Source organism: Muscardinus avellanarius (genome assembly GCF_963383645.1).
Source record: "Muscardinus avellanarius genome assembly, chromosome: 1".
NCBI lineage: Eukaryota > Metazoa > Chordata > Mammalia > Rodentia > Gliridae > Muscardinus > Muscardinus avellanarius.
The window spans coordinates 237,836,139-237,847,932 of NC_137786.1; positions in this window are offsets into that span (position 1 = coordinate 237,836,139).

Below are 11,794 nucleotides of genomic sequence, written 5' to 3' on the forward strand. Positions count from 1 at the left end.
TTTAATTTTATCTTTTTTGTGGGCTTGGGGACGGAACCCAGGGGCATCTGACCTCCAAGCTACAACCCCTCCCTATTTATTTTTATTCTTTATTTTGAAACAGGGTCTCACTGAATTGCAAAGGGCCTCACTAAGTAGCTGAGGCTGTCCACGAACTGCGATCCTCCAGTCTCAGGCTCCCAAGTGCTGGGATTACGAGCATGTGCCACCATGCCCGGCTTCTTTTTTATTTTTTAATCAGGGTCTGAGTTGCAGAGGGCCTCGCTAAGTAGTTGAGGCTGTCTGCGAACCACCATCCTCCCAAATGCTGGGGTTACAAGCCTGCACCACCATGCCCGGCTGTCCTCAGATTTTATTATGGGGAATTTCAAACACTCAAGAGGACCGGAATCCTTATTGGGCACCTTCTGTGCCTTCTGCCGGGGCCATGATTCTACTGGGGATGCGTGAACTGTCCAGCCTGGCCAAGGGGCTGCGCGTGAGGCCACAGGAGCCGCGAGCAGACACCTCAGATGAGACCCATGTAACGTCCTGACCGTTGACCTGTGGCCCCTCCGGCCTCCACGTGGTTTTGAAGCAAACCCCAGACTCCAAATGTGCTGCTCCCTGCGTGCCTCCAAAGGAAAGCCCTGCCGTCATCACCCACCGAGCAGGTCTTCACATCATCAGACAGTGCTCAGCCCTTTCTCAGTCTGTACGGCTGCGTTCACGGAATCAAGATCCGCCCCAGGTCCGCACATCAAATTCTCTGAATGGGTGTCGGACGCAACCTGTAAGCGATTGCCCCAGCTCCGTCCTTGGTAAAGCAGGATGCCGGTCACCCTGGGTATTTCTCCAGAACCTCTCCCTCACTTTCCTGCAGCTGGGGGCGAGGAGATGGGAAGGAGGGCTATGATAGGCTGGGGTTTGGTGGTACCCTGCTCTGTGACTGCAGCCCGCAGGAGACACGAGGGGTGGCGACCATCCACACCGGACACTTCTGAGAGAGAAGGGCTGCTGTTGCTAGCTGGCCAGGGTGACAGGTGTCACCCGGGCCCTGGCTGCCTGCTCCTTCTCGTTAGCACCCCCCCTCCCACCACACACAGACACACACACAGACACACACACCAAAGCTGTCGTTTACAAAATGGCCATCTCTACAGATCAAGTGGCTGACGTCAGCTTGAGAATGCTGGGAACTGGGGTTCCTTCTTGAATAGTTAGTTACCTTCAGGAAGGGTGGCCCAGTGGCTCTGCAGGGAAGGACGCCCTTAGCCATGTAGCCATTCTGGAGCAGCAAGCCCTTCCTGGCTCTGCCTGGGGCAGCCAGCCCCTGGCCTGGGCCCCGCCTTCGCCTGGAGGTTGGGAACTGGCCAGGCAGAGGTGCTTGGGGTCCTTCTGGAGGGTGGGTCAGGGCCACAGTCCCTGGGAGCATGGTCTAGGGGACGGGCTGGGATGGTGCCTTGGTGTTGGGATTCCTTACTGAAGTGACTCCAGGGTGAACCCCGCTGGTGCCGCATTGGGCGTCCCAAGGCAGCTCCCTGAAGGCACCCCAGCCCCCGGGAGAATGCCTTCCTGAGGTCACGGGTGGCTTCATCTGGCCCTAGGAGCCCACCTGCAACGTGGCTTCCTCCACCTCCGGAGCTCCGGGAACTCTGAGGAACAGAAACCAATCCCTGCCCCAGCCTGACCCCTCTGCTCAGGGCCAGCTGTGTAATGGGGGGCCCAGGGCAAAATGGCAATGGGACACTGTTACGGTTTGGATCTTAAATGACCCCAAAGGCTCCTGTCACAAGTTCAAGACCAGCCTGTGTGGAAGGCTTGGTCCTCAGCTGATGGCGGGGTTAGGAGGGAGAGATGTCAGTGGGGGTGTGATCTTGAAGGGGGATAGCGGGCCCACCCCTTCCTCTTTCTCTTTGCCCTTTGGCCCCTATGGGGTAAGCAGCTTACCTGTGATATGCCTTTCAGCCGTGATGTTTTGCCTGCTACGGGCCCAGAAGGCAGCTGGGTCAAGCAACCTTGGCCTGAAAACTCTAAAGCCATGAGCCAAAATAAACCTTTTCTTCTCTAAGCTGATTACCTCAGGCATTTTGTCACAGTGACGTAAACCTGATGAACACACACCCCTTACTCAAAAACTGGAAAAACACGTCAAAGTTGCTTTTTCCTTTCTTCTTGGTCTGTTTCTTGACGTCTAGTGTTTTATACTTGTGATTAATGCTATTCCAATTAAAGGTACATTAGCAATTTAAATTACAGTCAGCCTTTTGTGTCTGAGGAGATTCAATCAACCACTATTTGAAAATATTTTGTAAAGATCTCTCATCCACCTAGGCACAGTGACGCAGGCCTGTGATCCCAGTGACACGGGGCTGAGGCAGGAGGATCGCAAGTTCAAGACCAGCCTGGGAAACTTAGCAAGACCCTATCTCAAAATACGAAAAAGAAAAAGGGCTGGGGATGAAGCTTAGTACAGAGCCCCACCCCTGGGTTCAAACCCCAGTACCCAAAACAAAAGTCCTTCATCCCTATCAACCATGTACAAACTTCTTTTTTCATTATTCCCTACACAATACAGTATTTACATACCACTTAGATTGTGTTATGTATTGTAAGTAATGTCTAGAAAGAATCTGAACTATATGGGAAGAGGTGTATATGTTCTATGCACATATTACACTGTGGTAGAGATTGAACCCAGGGGCATTCTACCTCTGAATAACTCCCCCAGCCCTTAAAAAAAATGTTTTTGTTTATTTTTAAGTTGAGTTGCTAAGGATCTAAGTTGCCGAGGTTGGCCTTGAATCTTTGATCCTCCTGTCTTAGCTTCCAAGGTACTGGGATTTCCGGCCTGTGCCCGGGTGCCTGGCTACACCATTCCATATACAAGACTTGGACATCCTTGGAGTTCTGTCTTTTTTGAGGGGGAGGGTCCTATAACAAACCTTCTGTAGGTTTTGGGGAAACAACTGGATTTGCACTTGTTTTCCACCCGTCTCTATGCAGTTTAGTGCCACGTTTCAGTGCCTGCGTAAGCGCGTGGGGCCCGCGTGCAGAATCGCTGACAGGACAGCACTTGTAGCTGGCAGCTCACACGAGCGCACGTATTTTACTGTTCCCAGAAAAGGGAAGGCACGGCACGGCCAAGCGCAGCGGTTTTCATTTCAGTCCCTGGTCCAGGCAGTTGCCCAGCCCACCCCGGCCCCCGTTCCTGGTGGGGAAGATGGGATGGGGAGGAGAGGAGCTGGGGCCAGCCACCACGCCGCCTATCAGGGCTTTGAGCAGAAGGGTTGGCTAATGCGGGGTCTCCCGTCCTCTGTCCTTCGTGTTTGAAGGAAGCCCTTGTCTCCCTCCTGCAACTGGACCAAGCTCTGGGAAACGTGGTCCCGGCCTTGGTCTCTCAGTTGTGGGTGCACCCTCTGACCTTGACCTTGGACTCACACCTTGCCCGAGTCCCGTGTGACCTTCGCCTGCAAACCACAGTTCAAAGATGAGACCCTGAGAATCCCAAGCATCCCGCCAAGTCCAGAACCCTGCTCATCGCAGGCTTACGTGTCCGCAGGGATCCTACACCCAGAAAGCTGGGGCTGGGGCACCATGTGCCCCAACCCCTGCCCTGATCGGAGGAAGCAGAATAGCCATGGCCCCAGAGGGAAGCAAGTCTGTTCCACCAACTTCAAAAGTGCCGGGGCAGGAGGCCTTTGGGTGAGAGCGGCCCTGGGGTCCACGCACCTTCCGTCCTCCGGGGTGACTTGAGGACCCTTAGAGATCTCCGCTCCTCCTGGAGACCTTGGCAGTACAGCTCACTCCAAAAGCCACTGTCCTGGGAAATGTTGGGGCAGGGGGGAGGGGCCCAGCGTGGCTTGGCTCACCCTCCCCCACCCACACAGTAGGGGGCTGCAGGAAGGTGGGGGGGCACGCTACATCTCCAGTCTGCTCCCAGGTGAGGCCATAGCTCCCCCAAGGCAGGGGAGTCTGTCTCCGGCTCTTGGGAGCCTGATGGAACCAGGTCCATCCTGGGGTTCAGAGGACAACAAGGGCCAGGTGTGAGGGGCCTGGGGGCTGAGGCGGCGGCTGGTGTGCGCCTGGGCCTCAGTGACACGGCCTCACAGCCTCCACTTCCTGGCTCAGGCTGGTGCTGTGTGGAGGCCCATGGGCGAGGCTGGAAGCCCCCACCCCACACCTCCCATAGACCTGTGTCTGCTGATACCCCAAACTCCAAATGGAGGGGGAGGGTCCTACTCTCTGGGGCTTGGGAGGAGCAAGTGGGAGGAGGGGAAGAGGCCTGGTGGGCTCCAGAGGGGCTCCCTGGGAAGGGCCCCTAGCCTGGCATCTTGGGGAGGCCCGAGCAGGTGCATGCCCAGGCAGGAGCTGAGCCCCGACCCCTCCCAGCCCGGGCCCCCGGGGGCTCCTGTCCCTCTGCCCCCTTCAGCCCCACCCCTCCCAGCCGCTCCCATGCTTAATGGGGTGAGTCAGGCAGGCAGAGGCCAGGACGCCACAGGGAACTCCCTACCTTCTGCTGCACCCCCAGAGGGCCCCCCACGAGGCTGGGACCTGCACCTCCCCGTATTGCAGTTGGCCATTGCCACTGTCTACCCAGGTGCCCCACAGAGGGGTCGCCCCAGAGCTGCTCCTGAGGGGTCACCCCGGAGCTGCTCCTGCCCGGCCACCTCCGACAGAGGGAGAAGTAGGTTCCTGCAAACTCAGCTGTTTTCTGCCATCCTGGTGCCGGCAGCTCAGTCACAGCGCCCCCAGGCCCCACGAGAGGTCAGGGAGGGCTGTGTGCTCAGCGCCCAGTGCCCCCAGGCCCTGCAAGGTGTCAGGGAGGGCTGTGAGCTCAGCGCCCAGTGCCCCCAGGCCCCACAAGAGGTCAGGGAGGGCTGTGTGCTCCCTGGCTCAGCGGCCACCTTTGCCTTCTGCCTTCCTCCGGGCCTTTCTCCACAGGAGGTGGCTGTCAGGAGCGGCATAGAGGCCTCTTCAGAGCCACAAGCAGGGCCCCACACACAGCGTGGAGTGTGAGTCGACGCCGCTGCTGTGGCAAAGTGGCCCAGGCCTGGACTTGAAGGGACACTTATGGTCCCGTGTCCTTCAGGTCCTGGAGCTGGACGTCCACAGCCAAGGTGTTGTCACAGGCTGGCTCCTCCCAGGCTGCTCTCCTGGGCTTGCAGGTGGTACACACCCCCCTCTCTCTCTCCCTCCCTTCCTCCCTCCCTCTCCCTCCCTCCCTCCCTCTCTCTCTCTTTCTCTCCCCCCTTTTTCTTTGGTGACTGGCACTGGGAATGGAACCCAGGGGCATTCTACCTCCGAATTGCTACACCCCCAGACTTATTTTATTTCTTATTTTGAAGCAGGGTCTCACTGAGTTGCAGAGGGCCTTGCTAAGTTGCTGAGGCTGGCCGTGAACCTGCGATCCTCCTGTCTCAGCTTCCAGGACTGGGATGACAAGCTGCGCCACCACGCCGGCTGGCATCGTTCCTCTGTGTCCTCACATGGCGCCCTCTCTGTCTGTGTCCTGATCTCCTCTTCCTATGAGAACCCCTGACACGGGGCCTAGGGCCACCCTAGTGACCCACTCGAGCCTCATCGTCTCTCCAAAGGCCTGTCAACAAATACCGTGGGTTCTAAGGAGCTGGGAGGTCAGGGGTCAACAAATACCGTGGGTTCTAAGGAGCTGGGAGGTCAGGGGTCAACACATGAGTTGGGCTGGCGAGATTTTGCCCACAACAGGAAGATGGATGGGGCTTTTCTGGATAGTTCCAGACCCTGCCTGCCCTCTCCACATTACTGCCTGGTCCTCCTTGCTTCAGCACCGTCCTCCCCAGGCCAACTCAAAACAGAGAGGACTGAGCCCCTCCCTGTGCCTGTGGATGACCCCTCCAGGGATCCCGGAGCAGGGGCAGAGAATTTCTTTCTGAACACACATACCTGGAGTCTCCCTGCCACAGTCCCAACCTGAGTAGGGGAGCTCAGGAGGGCACGTCTCCCCAGGATGGCCTGGCTGGGCAGGGTCGTCTGTCCGCCCCTGGCCTCCTGTGACAGGAAGCCCAAGGTAGCTCTGATAGACCAAGGAGGGGCCATCCCTGTGGTGGCGTATTTGCAGCCAGTATAATAGGAAAATTCTCCTGCCATGCCTATTTGTAAGGAACCCCCATCCCTGAGGGGGCTGCTGGGGGTCCAGTCTCCCCTCCTTCGGGTGTCGTGGCCCAGGGTATTGGCTGCTATCCTGGAGGTGGGGGCAGCTCTGTGAGCCCCCGGGCTTGTCCAGTCCCACCCTCCACCCTCCTGCAGTGGCTGGTCATTGTCTGAGTGGATAAGCATGCAAATCTCCAAACGAAATCCAATTAATACCCAAATGAGGGCCTGGGAGCTGCTCAGAGCTCAGGGCTGGGCTATGTCCTGGGGCTGGAATGTTTGTCTCTCATTTGAATGTCTTTATGGGCTAGCAGGCAGGGCCTTGAAGGGGTTCAACTTACCTCGGAAGACAGCTGTCTTGGCCAGGTGTGGAAAGATCTAAGTTGGGCTTTTATTATTTATTTTTGTTTTTACTGATTTTTTTTTTTTTTTTTTTGGTGCTGGGGATGGAACCCAGGGGCATTCTACCTTCAAGTTGCTACGCCCCTAGCCCTATTTTTTATTCTTTATTTTGAAACAGGGTCTCACTAAGTTGCGGAGGGCCTCACTGAGTAGCTGAGGCCAGCCACAAACCCAGATCCTCCTGTCTCAGCCTCCCAGGTACTGGGGTTACGAGTGTGCGGCACCGCGCCCTGCTAAGTTGGGCCTTTTATGCCATCTGGTCCCACCCCTGGTCCCTGAGGCCTGGCTCCTCCCCGACCACCCTTTCCCAAACCCCAACCCTGACAGAGCAGGGGTGGACAGAGCAGGCGGTGGAGACTGAGAGAGGGCAAAGCTGTGGACCAGAGGGTAGGGATGGGTTCTGGCGCGCGCGTGTGTGTGTGTGTGTGTGTGTGTGTGTGTGTGTGTGTGTGTGTGTGTGTAGGAGGGACACGGCAGTCCCAGGCGAGGAGGGTGAGGAGGGTGGGGTGTGGGTGTACCTTTCTCAGCTCTCTGGCCCCTCTGAGCATCCCCCTCCCAGCCAGCTCGGATGTGTGGCCCCTGCACCGGAGCTTGGGCACCTCCCCAGTTGACCTTCCATGCATCGATGGCTCCTCCCGGGCCTGAGCCCCGCTGCGGGCCAGGCTGGCACAGCAGGCGCTTAGGCCCCGTCCACAGAACAGAGAGCTGCGTGCGTGCCCGGCTAAAGCCGCGCCGTGCCTCATGGCACACGGGTCGCCGCGGGCGCCAGGCTGGGGCTGCTCTCCAGCTTTGGTTAGGCCCGTGTCGTGCCAGTTTTGTAGGTATGGAGACTGAGACTGGGCATCAGGTGGGCGTCCGAGGCTGCAGGCTGTTTGGGAGTTGAGCGTGATTCCAGGCAGGGCTGTCTGTATCTAGTCTTCCAGGGCGGACTGGGAGGAGCAGGGGCGCCATTCCCACGGCCCGCCACCCCAGCCGTCACCTCCTTGCCCCTCGGCCCCTTGGCCAGAGCTGGTCAAGCTGGACTGGGACAACCATGTCCCATGGGCTCTCTGCAGCCTGGCCAGTGGGCTGGGGCCAGCTGAGCTGTCCAGCGCGGCCGTCAGGCCAGTGGCTTCTCTCAGCCACCTCTCCATCACCCACACTGTCCTCAGCCCCTCACTGCCAACAGCCATCTTGTTGACAGCCATCTTCCTGGAGCCCCCTCCTCCCAGGCAGCCTTCCCGGGAGGCTTCCACCAGCACTCTGGGAAGATGCCAGGCGAGAGGCGAGAGGCAAGGCCATCTGCTTGGGTGGCTCTCCATCGCCCTGCTCCGGTTTCTGCAAGGCATCCTGCCGGGCTCCTGGGGTGCTGGGGCACTGAGGGATCTTTGATCACCTGAGTGGCTGGGCAGGGGGAGGTGTGGGCTGGGCCTGGGTGTCGTGGCTTGCAGAGAGAGGGTCTTTCAGGGAGAGCGATGGGCACAGCAGGGGCAGCGGAATGTGGAGGGGCCGGTTGCAGGGCCCCCGTCAAGTGACTGGTCAAGTGACCTGGTCTCGGAGGTCTTCCATCTGGAGGCCTGGGGCAGGAATCACTGTGTAGCCCTGCCTGTCTCCCTGAAGCACAGCCCACGATTCCTGGCTGCCTCTGGCTGAAAAGAAGTGGGGTCAGGAAGGGTAGGCAGGGGTCATGCGGCCTGGAGGTGGGGCGGGGCTGCCAGAGCAAGCCTTCGAGCTCAGCCTTGGGAGCCGAGCTGTGGGTCCAGGACGTCCTACCGCTGGCTCCAGGCTCCCCAGCAAGGGGCTGGTTGTGGACAGTGCTCCCCTGGGGTGCAGTGAGTCAGCTCCCTCTGCCTGGGATGCAGGAACACCTACAGAGCAGCCCACGCCCAGCCTCGGACCCCCTCTTGGAGGGCCTCCCAGGGCACCCTTGTAGATTGTGTAGGTCTGGAGGAACCACAGGAGAAGCTCTGTCCTCTTTAAGTTGGGGTGTAAACGCCTCAAGTGCCAGACTCTGGGGTGTATGCCCACAAATCCTGCATGCTTGTGCGCATGCGTGAGCCCCCAGACCGCCACTCCTTCCCGGCGACCCCTCCCAGCCCCGCCCCCGCCGCCACCTGCTGGAAGTCTTTGGCCACAGACCCGGTTTTCTCTTGGAATGCCACATTAACGTAGCCACGTGGCCGGGACTCTCCGTGTCTGGCCTCTGTGCTGTGGTCAGGGTAGATGGCCACTGCTGACCACCCGGGGATGCTCCTGTCGACGGCCTGGGGTGGCTCCGGGGTACGTCCGTTGTGACTGACGCCCCTCCGCGTGCCTCCGCGGACCTGAGCTCCCTGTTGACCCTTATGTCTGTGCCCGGGAAGGTCCAGGCGGCCCGAGCATCGCCAGGGTTTCTGTAGTGGGTGGCTGCTGGCCGGACTGGCTGATGGCAGGACGCTGGCCTTGCCCTCCCGCTGGGGAGCTGGGTCCCTGGGACCACATTCACACATGCATCTGCTGGTCCCAGCCCTCGCTGTGGGCAGCCTCCCGATGGCTTCCAGCCGGCTACCCAATGCCCAGCGAGGTCCTCCCCGCTCTCCGCCTCGACTTTCTCTTTGGATGAGGTAGAGTCGAAGATAAACAGATGTTCCACTTTTAAAACAAAAGAAAAGCCAGGCGTGGTGGCGCAGGCTTGTCATCCCCGCGGTTGGGAGGCAGAGACAGTAGGATCTTGCAGGTTCAAAGCCAGCCTCTCTGGCTTAAGAGACCCTGTTTCCAAATAAAAATATAAAATAAGTCTGGGAGTGTAGCTCAGAGGTAGGGTTTCCAGGAACCCCAGTACCACCACCAAAAAAATAAAATAAAATAAAATAAAATAAAATAAAATAATAATAATAAAACAAAAGAAAAAGAGGCCAGCTCACTCTCCCCTGAGGTCAACAGGTCAAGGTGTGGCCCGCTGGAGGACATGCAAGATAAGGGTGGTTCCTCGCTCCCCTGTAGGGGCCTGGGCCGGCTGGGCTGGCTTGAGGCAGGGACCCTCCCCTCTCTCCTCAGGTCCTGGCCCTCCGTCCCTACTGCTTGTGCTGAGAAAAGTGGGTGAGGGAGGCGCTCTGACACGCTGGGAATCCCTGGGCTGTTCCTTTTTTGTGTGTGTGGTACTGGGGATGGAACCCAGGGGCATTCTACCTCTGAGCTACACCCCCAGCCTTTTTATTTTGAAACAGGGTCTCACTGAGTTGCAAAGGGCCTCACTAAGTAGCTGAGACTGGCCGCAAACAGAGGTCCTCCTGTCTCAGCCTCCCAAATGCTGAGATTACAAGTGTGCGCCACCACGCCCGGCTTTATTTTCCTTTTTAATTTTCTGCTCCCAGGGACTGAACCCAGAGGTATTCTATCACTGAACTACATCGTGATCCCTTTTGGTTTTTTATTTTAAGAGAGGGTCTCCATGTTGCCGAGGCTGGCCTTGAGCTTGTGATCCTCCTGCCTCAGCCTCCTGGGTGGCTGGGATTACAGGTGCACTCCACAGGGCCTGCGATTTCTGGCCTTCCTGAAGTCCCTTTCAAAGTCCCTGCGGGTGCTGGGAGGCAACCTGATATGGGGGTTCCTGTGGGCTGGGGGCAGGGGGCTTCTGGAGTGGTCGCCCGTGCCTGTGTGGGGAATGGAGAACCCTCAGGCGGCTGGCACACACCCGAGGTAGGCATGGTGGCTGGAGCAGGCTTGCCCTGGGCCTGGGCAGAGCCGAGGGAGGGGCACAGGGGCGCCCCGGCTCGCAGGCCTGGACCCTGGTGGCGGGTGGGTGGGCAGCCTGGCCAGCACAGGCCCCGCCTGCACGGCCCCAGCCTCCCCTCCAGCCCCCACTCCCGGCAGCCGCCGGCCCTGGATCAGGTGGAACCTGTTCTGGGCAGGGCTCGCCGCCGGGGCTGGATTCCAGCGGCTTCTGTTTCTGCTCCACTTCAACTGACGCTGGAAACGCCTCACCCCGCCCAGCGCCCTGCCCGGCCCCTTCCTCCTACACACGTGTGAGCGCACGCACATAACCAGACTCAGGCACAAGCAGAGGGACCCAGCAGGCACATGCGCAGACACACTTGAACATACACACGTGGGGGGCAGCGAGCCACTGAGCCACACACGCAGAGACACACGGACATGTACAGGGACCCTCGGAAACATGTCACAGACATGGCCACACACATGGGCATCACATGTATACACAGACTCACATACATGGACAGATATGTAGACACAGAGACGTGTACAGGGACACTCGGAAACACGTCACAGACATGGACACACACATGGGCATCACATGTATACACAGACTCACATACATGGACAGATATGTAGACACAGAGACGTGTACAGGGACACTTGGAAACACGTCACAGACATGGACACACACATGGGCATCACATGTATACACAGATTCTCACACATGGACAGACATGTAGACACACTGAGACACACAGATATGTACAGAGACACACGGAAACACACATCACAGACATGGACATATATACATAGACACTGCATGTATACGCAGACTCACATGGACAGATACGAAGACACACACACTGAGACACAGACATGTTCAGAGACACACGGAAACACATATCCACAGACATGGAGACATGCATGGCCACCACATGTATACGCAGACACACTTACATGGACAGACACATAGAAACACACACACTGAGATACACAGACATGTACAGGGACACTTGGAAACACATATCCACAGACATAGACACACATGGGCACCACAGGCACGAACATGTACATAGATACCACAAGTGCACACACACACTGAGACACATGGGCATGTATAGAGACACAGAAATACAAACACAGACATGGACACATGCACATAAACACAGCACATGTGTACACAGACTCACAGACACACACAGGGAGACACACAGACATGGACACGTGCACATAAACACAGCACATGTGTACATAGACTCAGACACACACACACACACACACACACACACGGAGACACACATACACAGACATGGACACATACAGAGATACCACATGTATATACCGATTCACATACATGGACAGACAGGCAGATAAACACACACAGGCATGTAGAGACACATGGGAACACACATACACAGACATCTGCACATAGACAACACATGTATGTACACTCACATGGCGCGCGCACGCAGCCTGGAGCGCGGTGGACTTGTGGCCTGGGGCCCCGTGAGGGGTGCAGACGCCTCTTCCTGCCTCCCACCTGCCGGGCTGCCCCACCGCTCTGCGCCCCATTGGCTTCCACCCTCCCTCCGGCCCCTGTCCCGAG